Source organism: Globicephala melas, chromosome 8 (assembly GCF_963455315.2).
Source record: "Globicephala melas chromosome 8, mGloMel1.2, whole genome shotgun sequence".
In the NCBI taxonomy this organism is placed as follows: domain Eukaryota; kingdom Metazoa; phylum Chordata; class Mammalia; order Artiodactyla; family Delphinidae; genus Globicephala; species Globicephala melas.
In genome coordinates, this window is record NC_083321.1 from 67,586,365 (window position 1) to 67,605,469 (window position 19,105).

At 43.9% G+C, this 19,105-nt stretch overlaps 1 protein-coding gene across 1 annotated transcript in view; it reads left to right on the top strand.

The window, feature by feature from the left end:
- Window positions 1-907: 907 nt before the first annotated feature.
- The window catches only part of FAT3 (FAT atypical cadherin 3), a 707,842-nt gene continuing 689,644 nt past the window's right edge, over window positions 908-19,105 (top strand). Inside the window, exon 1 of the mRNA XM_030883783.2 lies at window positions 908-965. The gene's annotated coding sequence lies outside the window, so the exon portion shown is untranslated. The remainder of the gene's footprint in view (window positions 966-19,105) is intronic.

Here is a 19,105-nt window from a genome sequence, read left to right on the forward strand (position 1 = left end):
CCCCACGATCCAGAAATGTATGGGAAAGCAGCAGGAACCCTTTCTGGGAAGCACGTAATAAAATCAAAAGTCACTTTGGATGGTTTCATCTTCAAGCTACAAAGTAACCTCGGGATTTTAGATTAGCCATTTTAATCTCCACGTGCCTCAGTTTCCTCATCTGTCCTCCGAGAGTAACATGTGCTGGACCTCTGCGCGGGGCTGTGGTAGGGATGAGACTGAGAGCGGTGTGGGTGAGCTCTCTGAAGCCGGCACCACGTCTCGCTCACGCCACCAAGGAACGTTGGTGTTATCCTGGAGCCCCAGGGACCCGGTGGGGGAAGACTCGAGCTCTAAAATTAGTCCAGCTTCCAGGCCCGGCGCCCGGAGCGCCCTCCAGCTCGCCGCGCCTCCCCCATCATCCCCCTTTCCACCCGCCCCCTCTCCCCAGCGCGGCGCTCCGAGATCGCTAGTCATCCCGGACGCCGGTGCTTTCTCCCCCTCGCCCTTTGCGCTCGCGGTTTGGGAGGAGGAGACAGCGACAGAGAAGGGAGAGGGGGAGATGAGAGAGAGGGGCTTGGCCGTGCGTCGGCGTCGGCTGTGATGGGGAGCTGGGAGCAGCCAGGCGCCGAGCAGTAGCGGCGGCGGCGGCAGCTCGGGGCACACACGAGAGCCGGCGCTCCTCCCGGCAGGCTGCGCTGTGATCTGGGCTGCGGATTGGGATCTCGAGCCACCGTCCCCCTCCTCCCGCTGCCGTTCTCCTCGTCCCAGCTCCGCTCCTCCGCCTGCGAGCCCCGGCGGCGGCAGTGGCGGCGGCGTCCCGAGCGCTGAGCGCCTCTGCTCGTGGCTCCAGTCCCCGCGAGCGCGCTACAGGCACTGCGGCGGCAGCGGCCGGGTGGCCGGCTCTCCCCGGGCACGAGCGCCGGGAGAGGAAGAACAGCGGGGGAAGCGCCTGGTGTAGCGGAGGATCGCCGGCGGAGGCAAGGGTGCGTGGGCATTTTTAACGTGATTATTTGGCTGCCCGGTGCACCGGCTGGAGCGCGCCTTCCGGAGCACAGCTCCAGCTGCCGGGTGCAAAGTGGCTGCGAGGTGGGCTCGGGTAGGCGAGAGCCGGCGGAGCGCGTGGGGGAAACTTTTCACCTTGTGAAGTTCCTGCCTCAGCACAGCTCCGAGCAGTCTTTGCCGCTGCAAAAAAGAGGGGAAGGAGCCTAGGTCTCGTGGCGGTAGCCGGGAGGTTGGCATGTAGAGTTGGTTAAGTTTGGGGCTGAGGATTTGGAGAGGGGACCCGAGGGGGCTTGCAGATCAGTGCACCCATCCCCCGACCCCCCGAGCCCCGGCCGCCCGCTGCAGGTGGATGAGAGGGTCCAGGCGGCGAACCTGCTTGGTAGCCGTTGCCTGACGGGCGCTGTGGGGACGTTCAGATGCCAATGGATGCACTTGAGGGACCCGGAGGCTCAAGTTGGGTCGTCGCTTGGCGAGGCGCCGGGTGGAGCAGGGAGCCCACACTCCAGTTTGGCCAGGGAGGGGAAAGGGTTACTAGACATTCTGCGGGTCCACTCCATGCTTGACTCCGGTTTGCGGGGGTCATGGGCAGGGTGAGAGGTGCTGAATGGCAGCGGCTCTCAGACTGGGGCGACAGTCTTTTACGGAGTGGAGGGGAGGTGGGACTTTCCCTGCTATCTTGACAGGGAGAGGGGAACGGAGTGCCTTGGGAGTGCACGGATTTTGGCGGGCGTGCGTGAAGGTTGCTTGTCTTTGAAAAGAAAGCCGCGCGGGTTTGAGTGTCCTGGGGGTGCGTTGCGGCCCTCCCTGGGTTGGGGAGTGGGGGCGAACGCGAGGGCGCGCCAGTTCCACTCTCAGGGCCCCCTCCTGGACGGTGCCGGGTAGACTCCCCGGTGGCGACCAGTGTGGGTGCGAGGTTCGGGCGGGGGTTTGAGGCGCGCGGGCGGGGAGGCAGCTGAGGTGGCCGGGGCAGCCTTCTCGCGGCGCGCTGAGCACCAGGATTCCGCCAGTGGGGGTCGCTGAGCTAAAGTGCATCTGGCCCCCCGGCTTGCACGAGGTGGCGGGCCCGGGGAATTTTTAGCAGCCCTGTGGTCCGTACTCCTCCCTCCACTCTCCCGCTGACTTCTGTCGCGTGTGCTTTCCGAGACGGTTAAACATTGACCGCGATTAGGCTTCGCGGAAAGCAGCTTTCATTGTTCGCTTTTCCCTGCTCGGCTCTAGTGGGCGGGGGCGAGCAGGGGGCAAGGATGCGGGGGTGGCGGGAGGTTGGCTGTGAAGTAAGGGAGCCTTTCGGGTAGCCTGCGACCAGAGGAGAGGAGGGCTCTCCTGGGATGTGTGTGGTGATGGTGGTGGCATCCAGCGGCTGCAGCTCCGCGTGATAATGGGGGCAAACCTGGCAGTGGAAGGGGATCCCAGAAAGGATGTGAAGAGGGAGGGAGCCTGCAGGGACCTGGCGAGGTCACCGTGGAGGGGCGGGGCGGGTTGGAGAGGCCCCCGGGAGGGAGAGGCGCCTGCGGCCTGGAGCGTGGCCGCTCGGTGTCTTGGGCTCGCGGCGTCTGGTCGGTTCAACCTTCCTCGGCCCCGGGCTCCGTCTCATCGCTACCGCGCGCCGAGCGGGACTCTTGCTTCTGGTTGGGGCGAACCTGCAGCAGCCGCGGTGGGAGGCTGGGAGGGAAGCGCGGAGCGCGCTGCTGCTTGAAGAGTCTTTTCTCCTCCTCTCCCCCCAGTCTCCCGCTCCTCCCCGCCCCCAGACTCCGGCGCGTTTGTTTTTCAAGTTGGATCCCACTTCCATTTACAAGTGTCAGACAAACCCGCGCGAACCTCCCCCATTCACCCTGGCCCCAGCCAGACGCGGGAGGGGCCGGGGGCGAGCTGTCTGGGCAGCGCCTAGGGCTGTGCGACGCTCCCACGGGGGGGCTGGACTAGCTTGGGTTCACATTTGTAGGTCCTTGATGTTTAAAAAAGAGACACGTAAACAAACCACGAAACCCAAACCGCTCTGGCCACTTGTATTCCGCCGCTTTTCTCCTCCTCGCCTTGGACGTTTTAATTTTCTGGCCCCAACGCCTGTCTTTTTAAAGGCGAGTCAGGGGCGGTGGGAGGCCGGGGGCGGGGGAGCGGGCCGACCAGTTCATCACGGTGGATTTGTGCTCCCGGCTTTGTTGCTAGGATTAGATTCTCTGATTCCGCCCAGGCTAGATTAAAATACATGCAGAAAGACTGAGAACCGACCAGAAGGACTGTAGACGACTTTGCCTGCATCCAGGCGTTAAGTCCAGGTGGTAGAATGGGGAAGCCCGCCATCTAGGAATCGAGAACTGAGGTGCTCCCTTCTCAGTATCAATCAAAGAGAGCCGGGATTTCGCTTCCACCGGCAGGCACGCAACTTCTCCTAACGTTTATCGAAAGCCTGAATGATGTTCTGGTTTGTGACGTGGAGATTTGAATCTGAGAAGGAAAGAAAGGGAGGGGATGGAAGAGAGAGAAGGAGGGAGAGAGATGGAGAGATTGAGATTCTGCAGAATCCTGGAAACTGCACCGAGCCAACTGCTCCTTTTTTTTTTTTTTTTGAGTTCGTATTCCTAAATTGGAGCAGTTGAGCCGTGAGAGAATAAAGGGCAGACAAGAAAACCAGGGCGCCAAGAGACAAAGACAAAAAAATGCATAACTTTAGCGCTTTGATGTGCTTCTTGTCCTCGTAGGGTGGAGTGGGGGGAAGGGTATTTAACGTTTTACAAGGAGAAAAGTTGTCTCTTAGAATTAAGCGATATGCTGATATTTAATCGTGAATCCTTGTTGTTGCCTTTTTTGGAACTTTGACAATGAATGGTGGTGGGGCCAGTTACTGTGCACAGTGAGCTGGGATGAGAAAGTTCTCAGAACTGTCCAGTTATAATGTCTTCATATCAGAGCCACACAGAGACCTTCACATGAAACGCAGCTGGCTCAGAGATCAGAAATCGGTCAGCTGCTGGGCTGGCTCCATGTCTTGGAGCTGTAGGATTTTCACAGCCAGTGTTTGTTGACCAGTATCAAGCCCCCCTCCCCTTCTTTTCAAATTTATTTGTTCTGGTTCCTGGCAGAGTCATTCTGGGGATTTTTTTTAAAAAAAAATAGTCAGGACCCAGTCTATCTGTTAACTAGCAATTACAGTTGTGCTGAGCTACTCAAAAATGAAATGAGTAGCAATAAACAGAGTGGCTGCCCACTGACCTGTATGCTGTATGGTTAGTTTGCCAGCTCACAGCTCTTTGTAAATCAACGGCTCTTCACGCTGCTCACAGAAGAATTTTTTGATGACATAACTTTGATGACACATTTTTGATGTGTCAGTTTATGTTATCAGCCTCGCTTTCTTCATATGCTGCAGAATGAGCCACTGTCATCTGGCTAATGAATGATGTTAAATAGAAGTAGGCAGTTACCGGTGAGGAGTGGATATTTAGTCATTAGCAGCGGGTGTGAGGAGTGGCTCCTGTGTTGTTATGCTTTATTAATAGCTCATGAGGCAAAGAGGACCATGGTGGCTTTATTTTCCTGTTTGTGGAGTTGGGTGTGGCTTTCCTTGACACCCCACTTCTGTCCGGTTGACCGGTAGGTTGGCTTTTTCCTGCTGAACAAGAGGGAAAGGATGATATTGGTGATGTTTGGTTACTTGAATTGTCATTCCTTGGTTCTTTCCTTCTGCAAGAGCACTGAGGGGGGATCGTCTGATGGGATCAGGTGGGACCAAACATTTGGATTGATTTCCTTTGATTGCTGGGGAAGGACTATTGATGAGCTGTTGTCTTTGCTGATTGTGACAAACACCAGGAAGGAATGATAATCTAAAAGAGATCTGACAGACCTAGTGGGGAGGACATGTCTGCTGCCAAATTCCTTCCTGAAGATAAGAGAGCCCCTGATTTCCACAGATGTGCAGAGTCTTAAAAAATTAAAGGAAGAAACACACCCCAGTGTAGATTGCTTTGCTTATTGATGCAATTTTCTGAAATATGTTTCAATCTCTAATTGTTGAATAGGTCTTTATGAGCTTCTTTCTACACCATTGTGAGGGTTGGCTCTATTTTTATAGTCTGTCCTTTGAGGATACCATGCCTACTGCCTAATAGATGCTAAATAAATATTTGTGGCTTAGGTGACTTCCTCTGTGAAGACCCTGATGGTACATTTCTTTTCTGTGTTTCGCTCCATTTTATTCTACAGGCTTCTCAAACTTACTGATTTTTCTGTCAATTGAAGAGTATCTACTTCTTTAACTGGCTTTTTTCTTTCTTTGTTTACACTGCTTCTTTTCCCCAAATTTCTTTCCAAGAATAACTTTAGGAAAGCTTACCTTTCCTTAAAGAAATAAAAACAAAAAGCCTCAGTTTAATGCCACAGATTGAATTTATTGAGAACGTATTTGACACTTGTCTGGTGGCTTCGAGCCAGTTTCTGGTCTACCAAAATAGGCTATCAGTTACATGTAACAGTGACAAATGACCATTCTAGTAGTTCTGGATTGGAATGGCACTCCCTGGTTAGTCTTAATTTTAGCCAGTTCTAGGATTGAGATATTTTTGTATTAAAGTAGAAGGATTGAAAATTTGAGAATGGATTTCCTGGCATGATGGTGGTTGCAGAAAATAGAGAACAGATTTCAAAACTTAATGAGCAAACTCTTTATGTAATCAAAGTGTGTTACTTCCTTCGCTGGATAGATATGTATGAATGTGGAGGCCTGGGAGGAGGTCGGGGGAGGGTTGTGAGATTGTCCTTCTTTAGAAAATGCTTTATGAGAGTATTGCCTGGCCTGGAGAGAAAGGTTATACATGGGACCCTGAGAGGAATCCTTGAGCAGATTTTAGTATTTCACCTTTCCGATCTTCCAGGGTTCCAGGATTGTGGATTACAACCTCTATTTGATAAAGGAAATTTGCTTAATTAATTCTTGCCCTTGTGTGTCTTAAATTTATCCTTTTATTTTTATTCTGTTATGTCACACTGAATTTAAAGTCATTTTGGTTATTTTTTTTCCTTTTAAAAAAAAGCTTTACTTTTTTAAACCTATTTTTTTGTTTCTTTTATCTCTTGAAGAAATTTATTTCACTTAAATTTCTTTTCAGTAATATTTACGACCCTACGCAGGATTCAGATATGCCCATTGTCAAAGTAAAATGTATCCTTTGCTCCTGTATGCTTACTGTGTTGTTGAGAAGAGGGGAGGATACCCATGTGTGCAAACTAGAAATCAACACATGACATATGCGTTAATCGACAAAAGAGTGTCGCTGAGCAGGGTCCTGGAGGGATAGATTAATATGAGCTTGAGCAAACTTTTAGGGGGAGTATAAAAGTGAATATAATCCAATTTCATAATTCTTAGTGAAACTGTAATGTAAGCAAGACAGTACAAAATTAATCAATTCTTTCATTTCTTTAGGACAGTGCTCCTTTTTGGAAGAACACACTCACGGAACAGGCCAAATAGGCTGTTGGAATGTTATTCAGTATTTTGGTAAGACACCAGAATTTATTCAGGCCCTTTTCTCCATTATGCTTGTGTGGTTCCCCATCTCCCCACCCCCAGCTTCAAAGAGGAACTTTTAGGCGTTTTAAGTGTGTCTGGGAGCCTGCATGCAGGTGCACCTGCCTGCCCCCGTTTCCTCCACTATGTATTCACACACTCTGGCTTCCTAGTGGTTCCATCACTAATTCTGGGTTTTTAAAGGGTTTTTTTTCCTGTTGGTAGTATTTAAAAAGTATGGGCGCGTGGGCTTCCCTGGTGGCGCAGTGGTTGAGAGTCCGCCTGCCGATGTAGGGGACGCAGGCTCGTGCCCCGGTCTGGGAGGATCCCGCATCCCGCATGCCGCAGAGCAGCTGGGCCCGTGAGCCATGGCCGCTGAGCCTGCGCGTCCAGAGCCTGTGCTCCGCAACGGGAGGGGCCACAACAGTGAGAGGCCCGCGTACCGCCAAAAAAAAAAAAAAAGAAAGAAAGTATGGGCGCAAATAAGTTGCCTTTTAGGGAGGCAACTACTGATTCTTTAAAGAATCATTCATTTTTGCTGTTTTGCATAAAATTTAATGGGCCCTTTATGGCACTACCTATTATCATTCAACAGGGAACTCTGGGAGGCTTCTCACACCACCCAAAGCTCCCCAAAGTGAAACTAAAGTAGGAGTCCTCAACCTTGACTGCACTTTTGGAATCACCCAAAGGCTTTTAAAACAGCTGACTCACAAGTTGCATCCAGACCGTTGAAATCAGACTCTCTGGAGGTAGCACCCAGGCATCAGTAGTTTTTAAAGCCTCCCAGGGGATTTCATTGGTTAGCCAAGGCCAAGGACCACTACTACAAAGGCTGTACCTCCATCTGGGAGTTAGAGTTCACTCCTGTCCGAAACTCCCAGACCCCAGGGAATTTGAATGGAAATCAAAAACGCGTGCTCTGCATTCTCCTGCTGTGAATGTAACCCCTGGGACTCTTTACTGTGTTGAAGTTAAGCTGGACTGGCCCTGACCGAGGTGACTAGGAAGGTCCCGGCTTCCATCCTCCTGTGTTTTTCTTGTTTCTCAGTTTTGCCGGTGCTTAACGTTCTTCCTGTGGCCTAATGTGGATTTAGCCTGTTTGACTCTAGTTCGCCATGGTGCCTTCTCCAGCTGGTAATCATGGTGCTGTCTAGGAGCTGGTAAATGATATTTGGAAAGTTTCAGACCTCTTCAGGAACAGAAATTCCTTCCTTTTTTTACATTGGATTCTCGCTCTATCTGGAGTCTTTTTTTTTTTTTTTTAATGTAATTCTGAATTTGGGGAATGAATTCAATGTAATCCATCAATATATGCTCCATTTTCTTTCTATTTGTAGGGATTACAAGAAATGCATTGCACAAAAAAATGAATCAGGTCTTCAAGAAGCTTACAGTCTAGTTGTGCCTCGAGATGTGTACACTTAAGGAAAAAAATCACAGCACTGTTTAATGTTGGAGGTGAAGGGATCTATGAAGTTTGGCAGGCATGCTTCTGGCACATGTTAGGAAGAAACTTCATTCCCATATACTGATGTAATTGGCGTCTTCTTAGTTCCATTTTCCTCTGACGCTTAGTTAGTAATCTCAGAATTAGCTTTAGCACAGAGAACTTTGAGGTGTTCTGTCACTTAGGAATTCAGCATTCAGGTCTCTTGCTGGCTTTTTAACATTCAAAAAAAATGTCAAGTAAATGGTAAGCCTAGTAATGCTAGCTTTCAGAATGAGTGTATGGGTGAAAAGGCCGGAACTTTTACCTTGGATGTTCAGCGTGAGTTGCTGAAACTTGCACTTTGCAAAGCAGTTGCAAATACGGTTTCAGTTATTCTTTATTTCTTGTCTTTTCTTTTTTGAGATGTCAGAGACAAGCCTAGCTGTTGAGTGACGCACAGATAGGAAAGGTTAACCGGAAGTTTAATTGTAACTTTAGGACTTCAAGTAAATGAAATTCCCAACAATCTGATAAAAATTATAGCCTTTACCGTACCAGAGAAGGTTAAATAGTGAGCACACTGGAGCGGCTATTACATTTCACATTTTGAAATAAACTCCAAATTATTAGTGCTACTAAATATCCGTATCATTGAACATTACTTAACACTCATAAACATCTGAAAGCATGCCAGATAATACAGATTAAATCTAGTGACAAATGTGCTTAATGACAGTATAAATATCATGTTTTTTTCTAACAGATAAACAGTGAGTGTGTGTGTTCTCTTCAAAAGCAGAAGGAGGCTATATCTTGGGAGAAGGGGTAGCTTGGTCTTTTTTGCAACCTAGAGCATCTGTTACAAATGACGTTTTGCTGATTTTTAAACATCTGAGTATGTGATTAATATTTTGGGCATCTGAAGTCTGTTTTTAAGACTGGTTTGAAATTCTGTTTGGCTCTAAGTGGTGGCTAAATGATGGCTGTTGGTGCCGCGATAGGTTGAGAAATGCACTGTGTGATACATGTGGCGTGGACCTGTGCCAGGCTGGAGTGTGTAGCTACGGTTTCATCAGATTGGCCTGGCTGTAGAGAGCCTCACAGTAAAGAAATACACACACGAAAGTAGGCCAAATGCAGACAACTTTAGCATTGCTGGATTTAGGGAGAAAATGTGCATCTTTCCCACATTTCCAAAAAGGTTTCATAATAACCATTTCAGTCAGATGAACCAGAATTCAAAAGTATGTAGTAATCTCCCTTGAGAATTTGGTACCTATCTGATAGGACTGTAAAGGCATTTCAGAATGTCAATTAAATGGAAAAATATGCCTGGAATTGAATATAATTAAGAAATGCTGAAGTCTGGTGTCTGCATATTCAGATGCTGTATTCCATGGTTTAATTAGTGAACCAGGACTTGCATTTATTGACAGAAGGTCTCTTTCTCGTGGCATGTTTCACCCTCTATATTGTATTTATCTGATATTGAAATCCACACTTCTCTGCGTCCTTTTCAGTTTTATTGTTGATCAGTTAGTGGTATCAATCCTTTTTACTCCAGATTGTGGCTATGGAAAAGTTCCCAGTTAAACAGGAGATTGGGAAATTCTTTTCTTTTTAAAATATCCTTGTTGTGGGATGTATTTCTTTTTGAACTGCATTTGATGGTTATAAAGCCTTGAAAATACTGTAATTAATAAAGAAATAACTTGGGAATGTTGACAACAAGTGAGGAAGAGGGAGAAACACAGTTCACCTAATCCTTGAGGATTTGCCACTACCTGATTACAGTTTTTAGCTGCCTCCTGTACTGGTATTAATGTGAACAGCTAGTTTTATACGATCTCTTAATTCCTTGTCTTCATAGGTATGTTCTCTAACTAGCAGCAGTTTAATGTAATCTGGCATTTCATCTTTCCCGTAGACATAGCAGATCATTCACAGTCTGGGAGAACTAAGTACACATTACATTGTTAGCCTTTCTGAGGGCCTGTGCTGGGTTCTTCAAACCTGTGTGTCATTGTTGGCAAAAATGTATTGAGTGCTCTTATTACCTTGTACTGATTTTGCACGCGGCATATTAAACAAATGTGGTGCCTGACCCTTCAAAAGTTAGCTTTGTCCATTGGCTCTTGTTTACCTAGATAGGCCCAGCAAAGGACAAAATGCCTGTGGGACCAAAGTCAGAAAGGTGGCACCAGCAGCTTTTATTGAGATGAAGTGACATCATCTCCTTGGAAATGCCTGCATTAGCAAGGGGACAGTATGCCTTCCATTTACATTCAGAAGACAGTGACTACAGTGCGGAAATTATGCAGTCTAGGCAATTGACTGGGAAATGTAAGACAAAAACATACTACCTTGCCAAATCAATTTCCTAGATCTCCTTGAATTATCCAATCATTAGATAATCTTCTTTTAGTTTGGAAGTGCAGATTTTGTATGTGTAATTACTTGCGTTAATGACTTTATTCCCAAGTTGTATTCAGCAGTACATATAGTCTGTTCAATTTATACTCTCTCTATTTCTGTTAAGTAGGTAGGATTAATAACATATTATACTTCCTCTCCAAAGAGAGAGAGGGAAGTACAGGTATTTTTATAGCATTTGCCACTTTCATACAATACAGCTCATCAGTGGTTATTATAATAATCAAAGTGAATAAGCCTAGATTGCTCTTATACAATAGATATGTTTTTAAATGTGAGTGTAAGTTCCACTTTTCCAAGCAAATCACATTTTAACTGCATTCAATTAGGGAAAACTCACTATTTAAGCAGATCCTTGGCACATTCTTTTATAAAGTAAAGAATATTTTGTTTCTCCTTAATTTACCTGTTTTTCAACTTTCAATGTTTGTATATCAGCTTTCTTAAAAAGAAGCAAGAGTGTATACCTATGGAAAATATATTTTCTTTTAAATATGTGATGAACTGAAAGTTAGTTTGTCCTTCTCCCTCTGCACTGCTTTCAAGAGAAGCATCAGAGGGGAAGCTAAATGGAGAAGACACGCCTGGAGTTAGAGAGGATGGGAATGTCCGTGTCATTTGTGGAGACTGAGGAAATGTTATAAAGCTTGAGTATTTCTGGGCAGTAGGGCCAGCCCAGTGCAACCCAGAAGTACACCTCTGATGATATCCGCTCCTTTGTGATGTCGACTGAAAGAAGTGCACAACCTAAAAGTTGAGAGTCGTTTTATTTGGTGGACAAAAGTGAGGACTTAAGCCCAGGACACAGCATCTTAGATAGTTCTGAGGGACTGCTCTGAAGAGGCAAAGGAAGTACCAGGATATATAGGAGTTTTTGCAACAAAGACCAGGTAGTAGGAACGTCACAAGATTACTGTTAATAAAAGAAAACCAGACATCTCAAGTGAAGGAAATTAATGCTTTTCTACGAAGGTGAAGATGCAAGAGTCTGGGCTCACTGAAATCATTCCTTTGATATGCACCTCAGCTATCTGGGGCCAGTGTCCTGTGCTTCTCATCCTGAGTTTTCTCAGGGTGCACCATGGGACGTGGCTGCAGTGTCTGATGGCCTGATGGCAGGCATTCTCTTTCCATCCTGAGTTCCCTCAAGGCTCACCTTTGGGGGCAGCTGTAGTGGCTGATAGCTGCAACATCCTTTGCTGATATTTCTACACGCGGTTGCCCACTACAGTTTGTGTTACTATCATTGAAACCTAATTCCATCTTGTAATGAACTTACCTTTGTTGGTGTCTCTTCCTTCCTATAGACCATCATTCCCTGGGCTCAGTGAAATAACATAAATCTTTGATCCCCCATTCTTATTACTGCTGGATCTTACCAGTGTTTAATATTTAAAACTGAATGACCATATTTGTTGATGTTTAACTTGAATAGTATATTATTGACTTTCACAATGGAACATCTAAGACCAAACATTGAAAAATATCCCTGAGATATTAGGACTTATTATGATACTGGTACTGGTGGGATATACAATTGGCCCTCTATATCCACGGGTTTTGTGTCTGTGGATTCAACCAACCACAGATCGAAAATATTAAAAAAAATTTTCCAAGTGGTTTCAAAAAGCAAAATTTGATTTTGCCACGCTAGTAACTATTTATGTGGCATTTACATTGAATTTATAATTATTTACATAGCATTTACATTGTATTAGGTATTATAAGTAATCTAGAGATGATTTAAAGTATTTGGGAGGATGGTGTGTAGGTTATATGCAAATACTATGCTATTTTATATAAGGGATTTTAGCATCCGTGGATTTTGGTTCCCAAGGGGGACCCTGGAGCCAATCCTCCATGGATACTGAAGGACGACTGTAGTATATTCGAGGTCCTCATTTTCTAGTTGAACAAAAGACCCTCCAGGCATGTACACCCAGGTTCTTGATTGGCTGGTCTGTCAAAGCTGTGGATCTTTCCAATAAGTTCTCAGCCTGTGTGGTGAAGACACCAAGAAGGCATGTTGGGTACATCCAAGTATTTGTTACCTTTTAGTAGCATCACTTTGTTTTCCGGGAGGTTCTGATAGAGGAATTATTAACCTAAGGGTACAAAAACATGCACGTTGGATGGATGTTCACAGTCAAAGGTCAGATTTACTGGGAGTGAGGAGCACTTCTCAGTACTGAGTCTTTTCTTCTCAGGAAAGCATAGAATGCATATGTAAGAATGTTGTTATTATAAGAAAATTTGAAGCCTTTTAAATTTATATTTAAAAATTGAATTATTTGTAAACACCTTTGCTGTAACTCTTGTTACACTAAATTACAATCAATGTACAATTCCAGTGGGTACGAAGATACAGAGGTTCCCAGGGGTATTGCTTACCCAGTTCTGACCATTGTGGGCAAGAGAATTCAGCTTTAAGGGCTGAATTTACAGTGTCTGGCAGGTAGTAAAGCTTGTGTGTATAAATAAACGCACAGAGTTACCTGGCAGTTAGTAATAGAATAAATTAAAAGCAAGTCTTGTAAAATTCCAAGTATCTTGTTTATTTTTTTTCAATTACACTGCACTAAAGCATTATTTGAGAGGCAGGCCAGTGAAATCGGCATGTGAACAGGTGTGTGTCTTGGGAATGTCATATTACAAAAAATGTTCAATAACTATTTCTCGAATGAATGGAAATTGGAAGAGGCCGTGTCTGTCTTTTAGACACTTTGTCGTTCTGTGAGCTTAACAAACAAAATCTCATTAATGCTGAATTCATGGGAGCATGAGAAATGTGTAACGCTCTTAATTTCTTATTAAGTGATTTGTGTTTATTGAAAATTAGCTTGAAGGTACACTGAACATAATTCATAATATTGGATTTAGGTGAGTCTAGATAGCCATGTCTTTTCTGTACTTAGAATGTGCTTACAAGCGCATATTGGAATTAGGGGGTGGGAAGAACGATAGCTTATTTCTGGAAGGATTTCATTTCATTTCATTCTCTGTAATGAGAAGATGATGAGTTAGACTTCAGAGATCCTTTACTGATGCTCCGGTGCCTTTTAGGTTTGTGTGAATTGTGGAAGGCCTTTATTTCTCCAGGCACGCTTTGTACGTGTCTACAAGCAGATGAGAGGGAGCGAGGGCACTTAGGGGCTGGTAGAGGCAAATGTGAATCCTGTTTTTTCCCTATTAACTCATGAGGCCTGCTGGGTAGCAGCAGGCACTAGCAGACATTTAATTGTGTGCTAGGTAAGGCTGGCACAACTCCAGCATCATGGTGGAGTAAGAATTACCCTAATCAGCTGGGATATACTGCATATATTGATTAGAGTTGGATTTTGTTGTGCAAAAAAAAAAAAAAAATCTTTATAAATAGTGGGAAAGTAATTGAGAGTAATTAAAAAGGCAGAGAGTTAATTCACAGTTCTTTAGATGAAAAGGCATTTTGGTCCTTTGCTTCCATGCAGATTTCTGGGCAGGCTGGAGCAGTCTGTGAGCACTGAGTCTGAATGGTGTGGTGGCTGTTACTGCTGCCATCAGCAGTAAATGGGCAGGCTGTGTAGATGAAGCACAGGTGACCAAGTTCCAGAAGTTTCTTCTTGGTAGCTCTTTGCTGCAGGAAGCCTTCTTCTTTGTTTGGGTCTGGGGGTTTTTCATTTCTTTTTCTTGGCCCTACTGATAGCTTTTGGTTATTATTAATATCCCTGATGAGAACTGGATTGGGACCCCAGTATCCTAGTGAACGCTGGAGAGAACATTAAACTTCACTGGAATTACCTGGAATTTCAGCATGTTTTGTCCTTGCTTCCCTCCTTCCCCCAACTGAGAAGGCTTCGTAGTCATTTGATGTCACGGAAAATACTTCATCTCTGAAATGATGACCTGAGTAATATATTTGCACACCCTTTCTTGCCTTCTAGCCCTTTCACTCATAGGCAGTGTCTGCCACAAAATAGATGCACAATGAATATCTGCTGGATGGATGAATGAATGGGATGTTGTATAGGTTTGGATGCTGGAAGGATTTAGCATTTTTGAGAGAAGTTATGGATGATGTTTGGTGGAGTTCCAAGCATCATTAAGATCTGAGATCCCGAATAACAAAGAGGAAAAGGGGAATAGGGGATGGAAGAAGAAAATGGCTAAGATTTATTGAGCATTTACTACATCAGGCTCTTTGCATATGTGCTTTTCTTTCAGCATCAACTGTGTTCTGGGAGGTGGTTGTTAGCATTATCATTTCATAGGTGACAAATAATGGTTAGGGATTGAACCAAGGTCACAGACCTTAGTTGGCAGGATAGGGATTTGAACCTACAGCTCTTGTCGACAACCAGGGCTTCTCAAATGTAGCCACACAAATCCCCATACCCGAAGAGGAGGTTGGTCTCATACTGTCAGAGCTTGGTGGCGAAGCCCAAAGATAGGCCATAGCATCAGTCAGATTTCTTTGAAGGCTGAGTATTTTTCTACAAACACTTATGGGAATCTTACAGTCTGTTCCATAATGTGTTTGGTTGAATGTAAAATAATATTTTAAGTTACTTGATTATCAAAGTGTTTAATTTTTCTGCCCCAAGTCTTTCATTACAATGGACCCACCTAAAGTTGCTCCAAGTGTATCTTCTGGGACTTTTCTGGGAATTCCATGAAGAGAGAATCAGAGGTGGCAATTTGGTTGGAAGAGGGACTGGGGAACCTGTCTTGAAATTTTGTTCCCATTTCAAGTGTAGTTTTTTACTTAGATTGGATGCTTATTTGCAGCGGCATGGGGCTATTAGAGATGAGGAAGGTGCCAAAACTCCCCATGATTTCGGCTTGTTTATCAGGAGCTTTAAGTACCCTGATGTAACTGCTGTTAATCCAAGTTTGAGAAGTACGCACAGAAACATACTTCGCTGTATTATCTGAAAAATAATGACGCCAATAACAATTACTGTGCATATGATTAATTGGTTAGTCATAAATGGCGTTTTATCCTCGTTTTACTGTATGGATGATAAAACTTAAAGGAGATACTTGAGAAAAGAATGTGGATTAAGAATCCTTGAAAAACAGAATATTTCCAAACTTCTGCTGGTCAGCAGTCACTTATTGGTAGATGACTATTAGAAAGTAATTCCTGACAATATCAAAAACTTGCATTTGTTTAGAACTTTACCATTTACAATTTGTCATTCACTTTTACATTTTTTTACAACAACTAACATTGATGAGAGATTTACACATATTATCTCATTTATCCACCAACAACTCTATGAGACAGGTACTATTACTTTCTCTACAGATGAAGAACTTGAGGCACACTTGACAAGTGACTTGCCCGAGGTGACATACTTTCGGAGGTGTCAGAGTCAGGATTCAAATTCCGCTTTATCTAACTTTACAACCTGTGCTCTTTATCCCTCTGCTGGGCTACCAGTTGTTTTTCTCCTTGGTGAAGTTCTCAGTTCCTGGCCTGTCCTCAGCCTCACTCATAGTTATAGCAACCCTCTAGTAATCCTGCAGAGGCATCCTTCTCCAGACTGCAGTATCCCTTAAAACACCTGCCAGTGCATGGCAAATCTGGTTTGATTTTCTAAAACTTGAGTATGCAACCCAGGTCAGCAGGAAGCAAACTGAGCCCCTCCAGAGGGTCATGGGAAGAGTACAGATGTTCCCTCTTGGAAATTACTTTTCTCTTCCGGCATAACATAACACACAAAAGGAAGTGGAAAAGTTAACCAATGCCCGTAAATGTGGGTTGTTGCAACCTTGCTGGAACTAACTTCAGAATGGTTGGGCTGGTCTGAGTTCATCTTACTCCTGGGAGTTGGGCTGTTAGGTTCCAAGTGACTGTCCTACAGTTATCTATGACTGTGCTTGCACAGGACAGGTTGGATCGAGAAGTGGGAAATCTGCTGTTTTCTGATTTTGATATCTCAGCTGAATGTAAATAAAAAGATGGAAGAGAAAAATGGAGATAAACGCATTAGCTTGATTAGAGACTTTATTTGCATAAAACTCTTTGAATCACAATTTCCCTCTGGCTTTGGACACCCCCCCCCCCCCCCGCCCCTTCTTGCCTTTCTTATTATCCGGTCCAAGGTCATTACTAAAAGGCTTCCTGTTTCTTGGACGAAGACTTACTGAAATATTAATTTCATTGCCCAAAGTAGATTCATATGGTCTGGTGAATAACTTGAGTTTCTGTCAAAATCACAAAGTGAGAGAGTTATTTTTTATGCCTTTGGAAATGTGGTTCAGGAATTTTAGTAACAGGCAGCTGAAACTTCACTCTCATTTTGCCTGTGTTTATGACAGAAATGAGTACAACTCTTTATGTTCTTTGGTAATTACTGCAGTGAAACAACTGTAACTGGGTAAGTTGCATGTTTAAGGCATCATGCAGGAGATTTCTTTTGTTTTCCTTTAATTGCACTGTGACTGGGTTTGAATTTGATGCACAAGATTCTGAGAGAGAAATGAACTTGTGACATTTGAAGTTTGGAAGTATTTTTTTTTTTTTAGTATAGGTAGAGCTTGAATATTCAAGATTTTGCTGAATGCCTTTTCAGTTTGTAACTGCTTTCACACAAAAGCTTGACTTCAATGCTTTTTTTTTCCGTTGTTCTTTTGCAGCCTTGGCTGTATGTGTAATTTAATCCAGTGTATTAAAAAGAAGTTGCGTTCCTCAATAGTAGAGCAAAAAGCCCTCAATCTCCCTTAGTAGTAGTTAATGATAATAATACTTGCAAGCACAATTCTTTAAAACAAAGACAAAACAAAACAAAAAAACCCCTAAACTGTAATTGAAGGTTTTTGCATCATTACAGGCAACAGCCTCATAAGGCTGTAACAGATACACTTGGAGAGAGTTTGGCTCATTTTATTGACATATTGTTTTGTCTGTTGTGAGTAGACATGCATTATTCTTGGCCCAAGTAACATATATCAGTTGACAAAAGCCAGCAACTTACTTACCTGGCCTCACTCTGGAAATATCCTTGAAAGTTCTTACTTTACTGTTCTTTTCAGCTGGTTTTGCTCAGTTGCTCTTTGCATAGCTGTTTTCCAGTCTGTTTTATAATCCATACATGTTCCCCCCACACCCAGCCTTGCATTGCTGGAATCTTTTCTGTTTTACTTTAAAAAGCACTTTGCTAAATGTCACAACAAAATAAAGCATGGATTAGAAACAGCATTGCGGTTGCAGACTTAATGCCTTTGTGACATCTCATTGCTATGCAAATGAGATTCAAGGAGGTCATCCCTTTAGCAGTTGCTCTAGCCCCGGTATCTACTTGATATTCCTTGGCCCAACTTACTAAGCATTCATTACTGAGGTGGCCTAGGTGTTTAACTCTTTGTTGGCTTTGAACCTGCTATTTGAGTCTGCTGAGTTCAACAGCTCCTTCTTTAGTGGATGTTTGCATTTTAGGGACCTCTTTGCTTCTCTGCTCTGGGCTTCTCAGACTGTGGGTACCTCAGGAAACCCAGTACTCCTGTTTGCAAGATACACTTGTTTGTATGCCAAGACAGTATTGGGAAAGCTCATTTGTGATGTTTCCTTTGCTGTCTCAAGTATTTTTATCATTGCTAAATACTATACATTTAGATAGATGTCTTATTCACTTGCATTTGTGACAAGTTCTTACAAATATTCCGTAGAAAAATGTGTGTCTGGGCTGGTAAATATTCACATAATACTTACTTTAAAATTAATTGTCCACAGTTCAAACTTGATTTCATCTGATTTAGCAGGTGTGTTAATAGTAAGTCGTTACTGTAAGTGGTGGAATCTGGTTTTAATTCAGTAAGAACCAACTACCTTTAATGAGTATAGATTATTGCTGGTGTTCCATTTGCTTGGTTAAAGGGTGTTTTTGATTTGCTAGTATGATTCGTTTACAGTATGATTGTAAAAGTAGGGTCCACTTGTCTTATAATTCCAGTTTTGAATGAGCATTTTGCAGTTTGAGCAACTGGCCATATTTTAAATGGTTGATTCATTATGTAATTCTTCTCTTAGTGATTATTTCAGTGTAGTGGATTTTCTTTACACACGAGCAGATACAGAGCTGTGTAAACACTGAGTTAGTTCTGAGAACTTGGGTAAAATAACTGCTAACTCAAAGAAAGCATGCCTTGTACTTGGTGTAAGAAGGCTTAGGCACTCTGGAGAAGAACATTCATCTTACACCACGGTCCCCTACACATTAAGAATTAAAATGTTGACATTGATGAGAGGGGTGATTTGAACAACTCTGTGTTTCACATGGAGAATTACAGAATGAGGATTTGACCCTTTTCATGGATTAAATAGGCATCTCTGGATTAAAGTATTTAATCAAATCCAAAAAAAATTTTTAAAAGCTTCTTTGGCCTCTTATAAACCAGTACCTTTCAGAGTGTCATATCTGACTGCCTACTGGTGTGAAGGACTGCTCAGACATCTGATAATGACAGGTTATCTTGAGTTCTGCTGAGAGCGGCATTACGCCTTCATGATTTTGATCAAGGGCAGTAGAAAACTACTAGTAGTTAAAATTGGAACAATATTTCAAGGGCCAGTTAAGTGCAACATTAGAGTGAAAACTTAGAATCACCCTTCTCTGTGGTTTCCCACGTCCTGTCCTTGTCTTTATTGGATCATAAACATTCATGGCGACCCTGTTATACTTTGCATCTTGCTGGGTGCTGGGAGGGCCAGGGAGTCAATTTGACACTGTTCTTGACTTCGAGGAATTTAAGGTATGGGGGTGAGACAA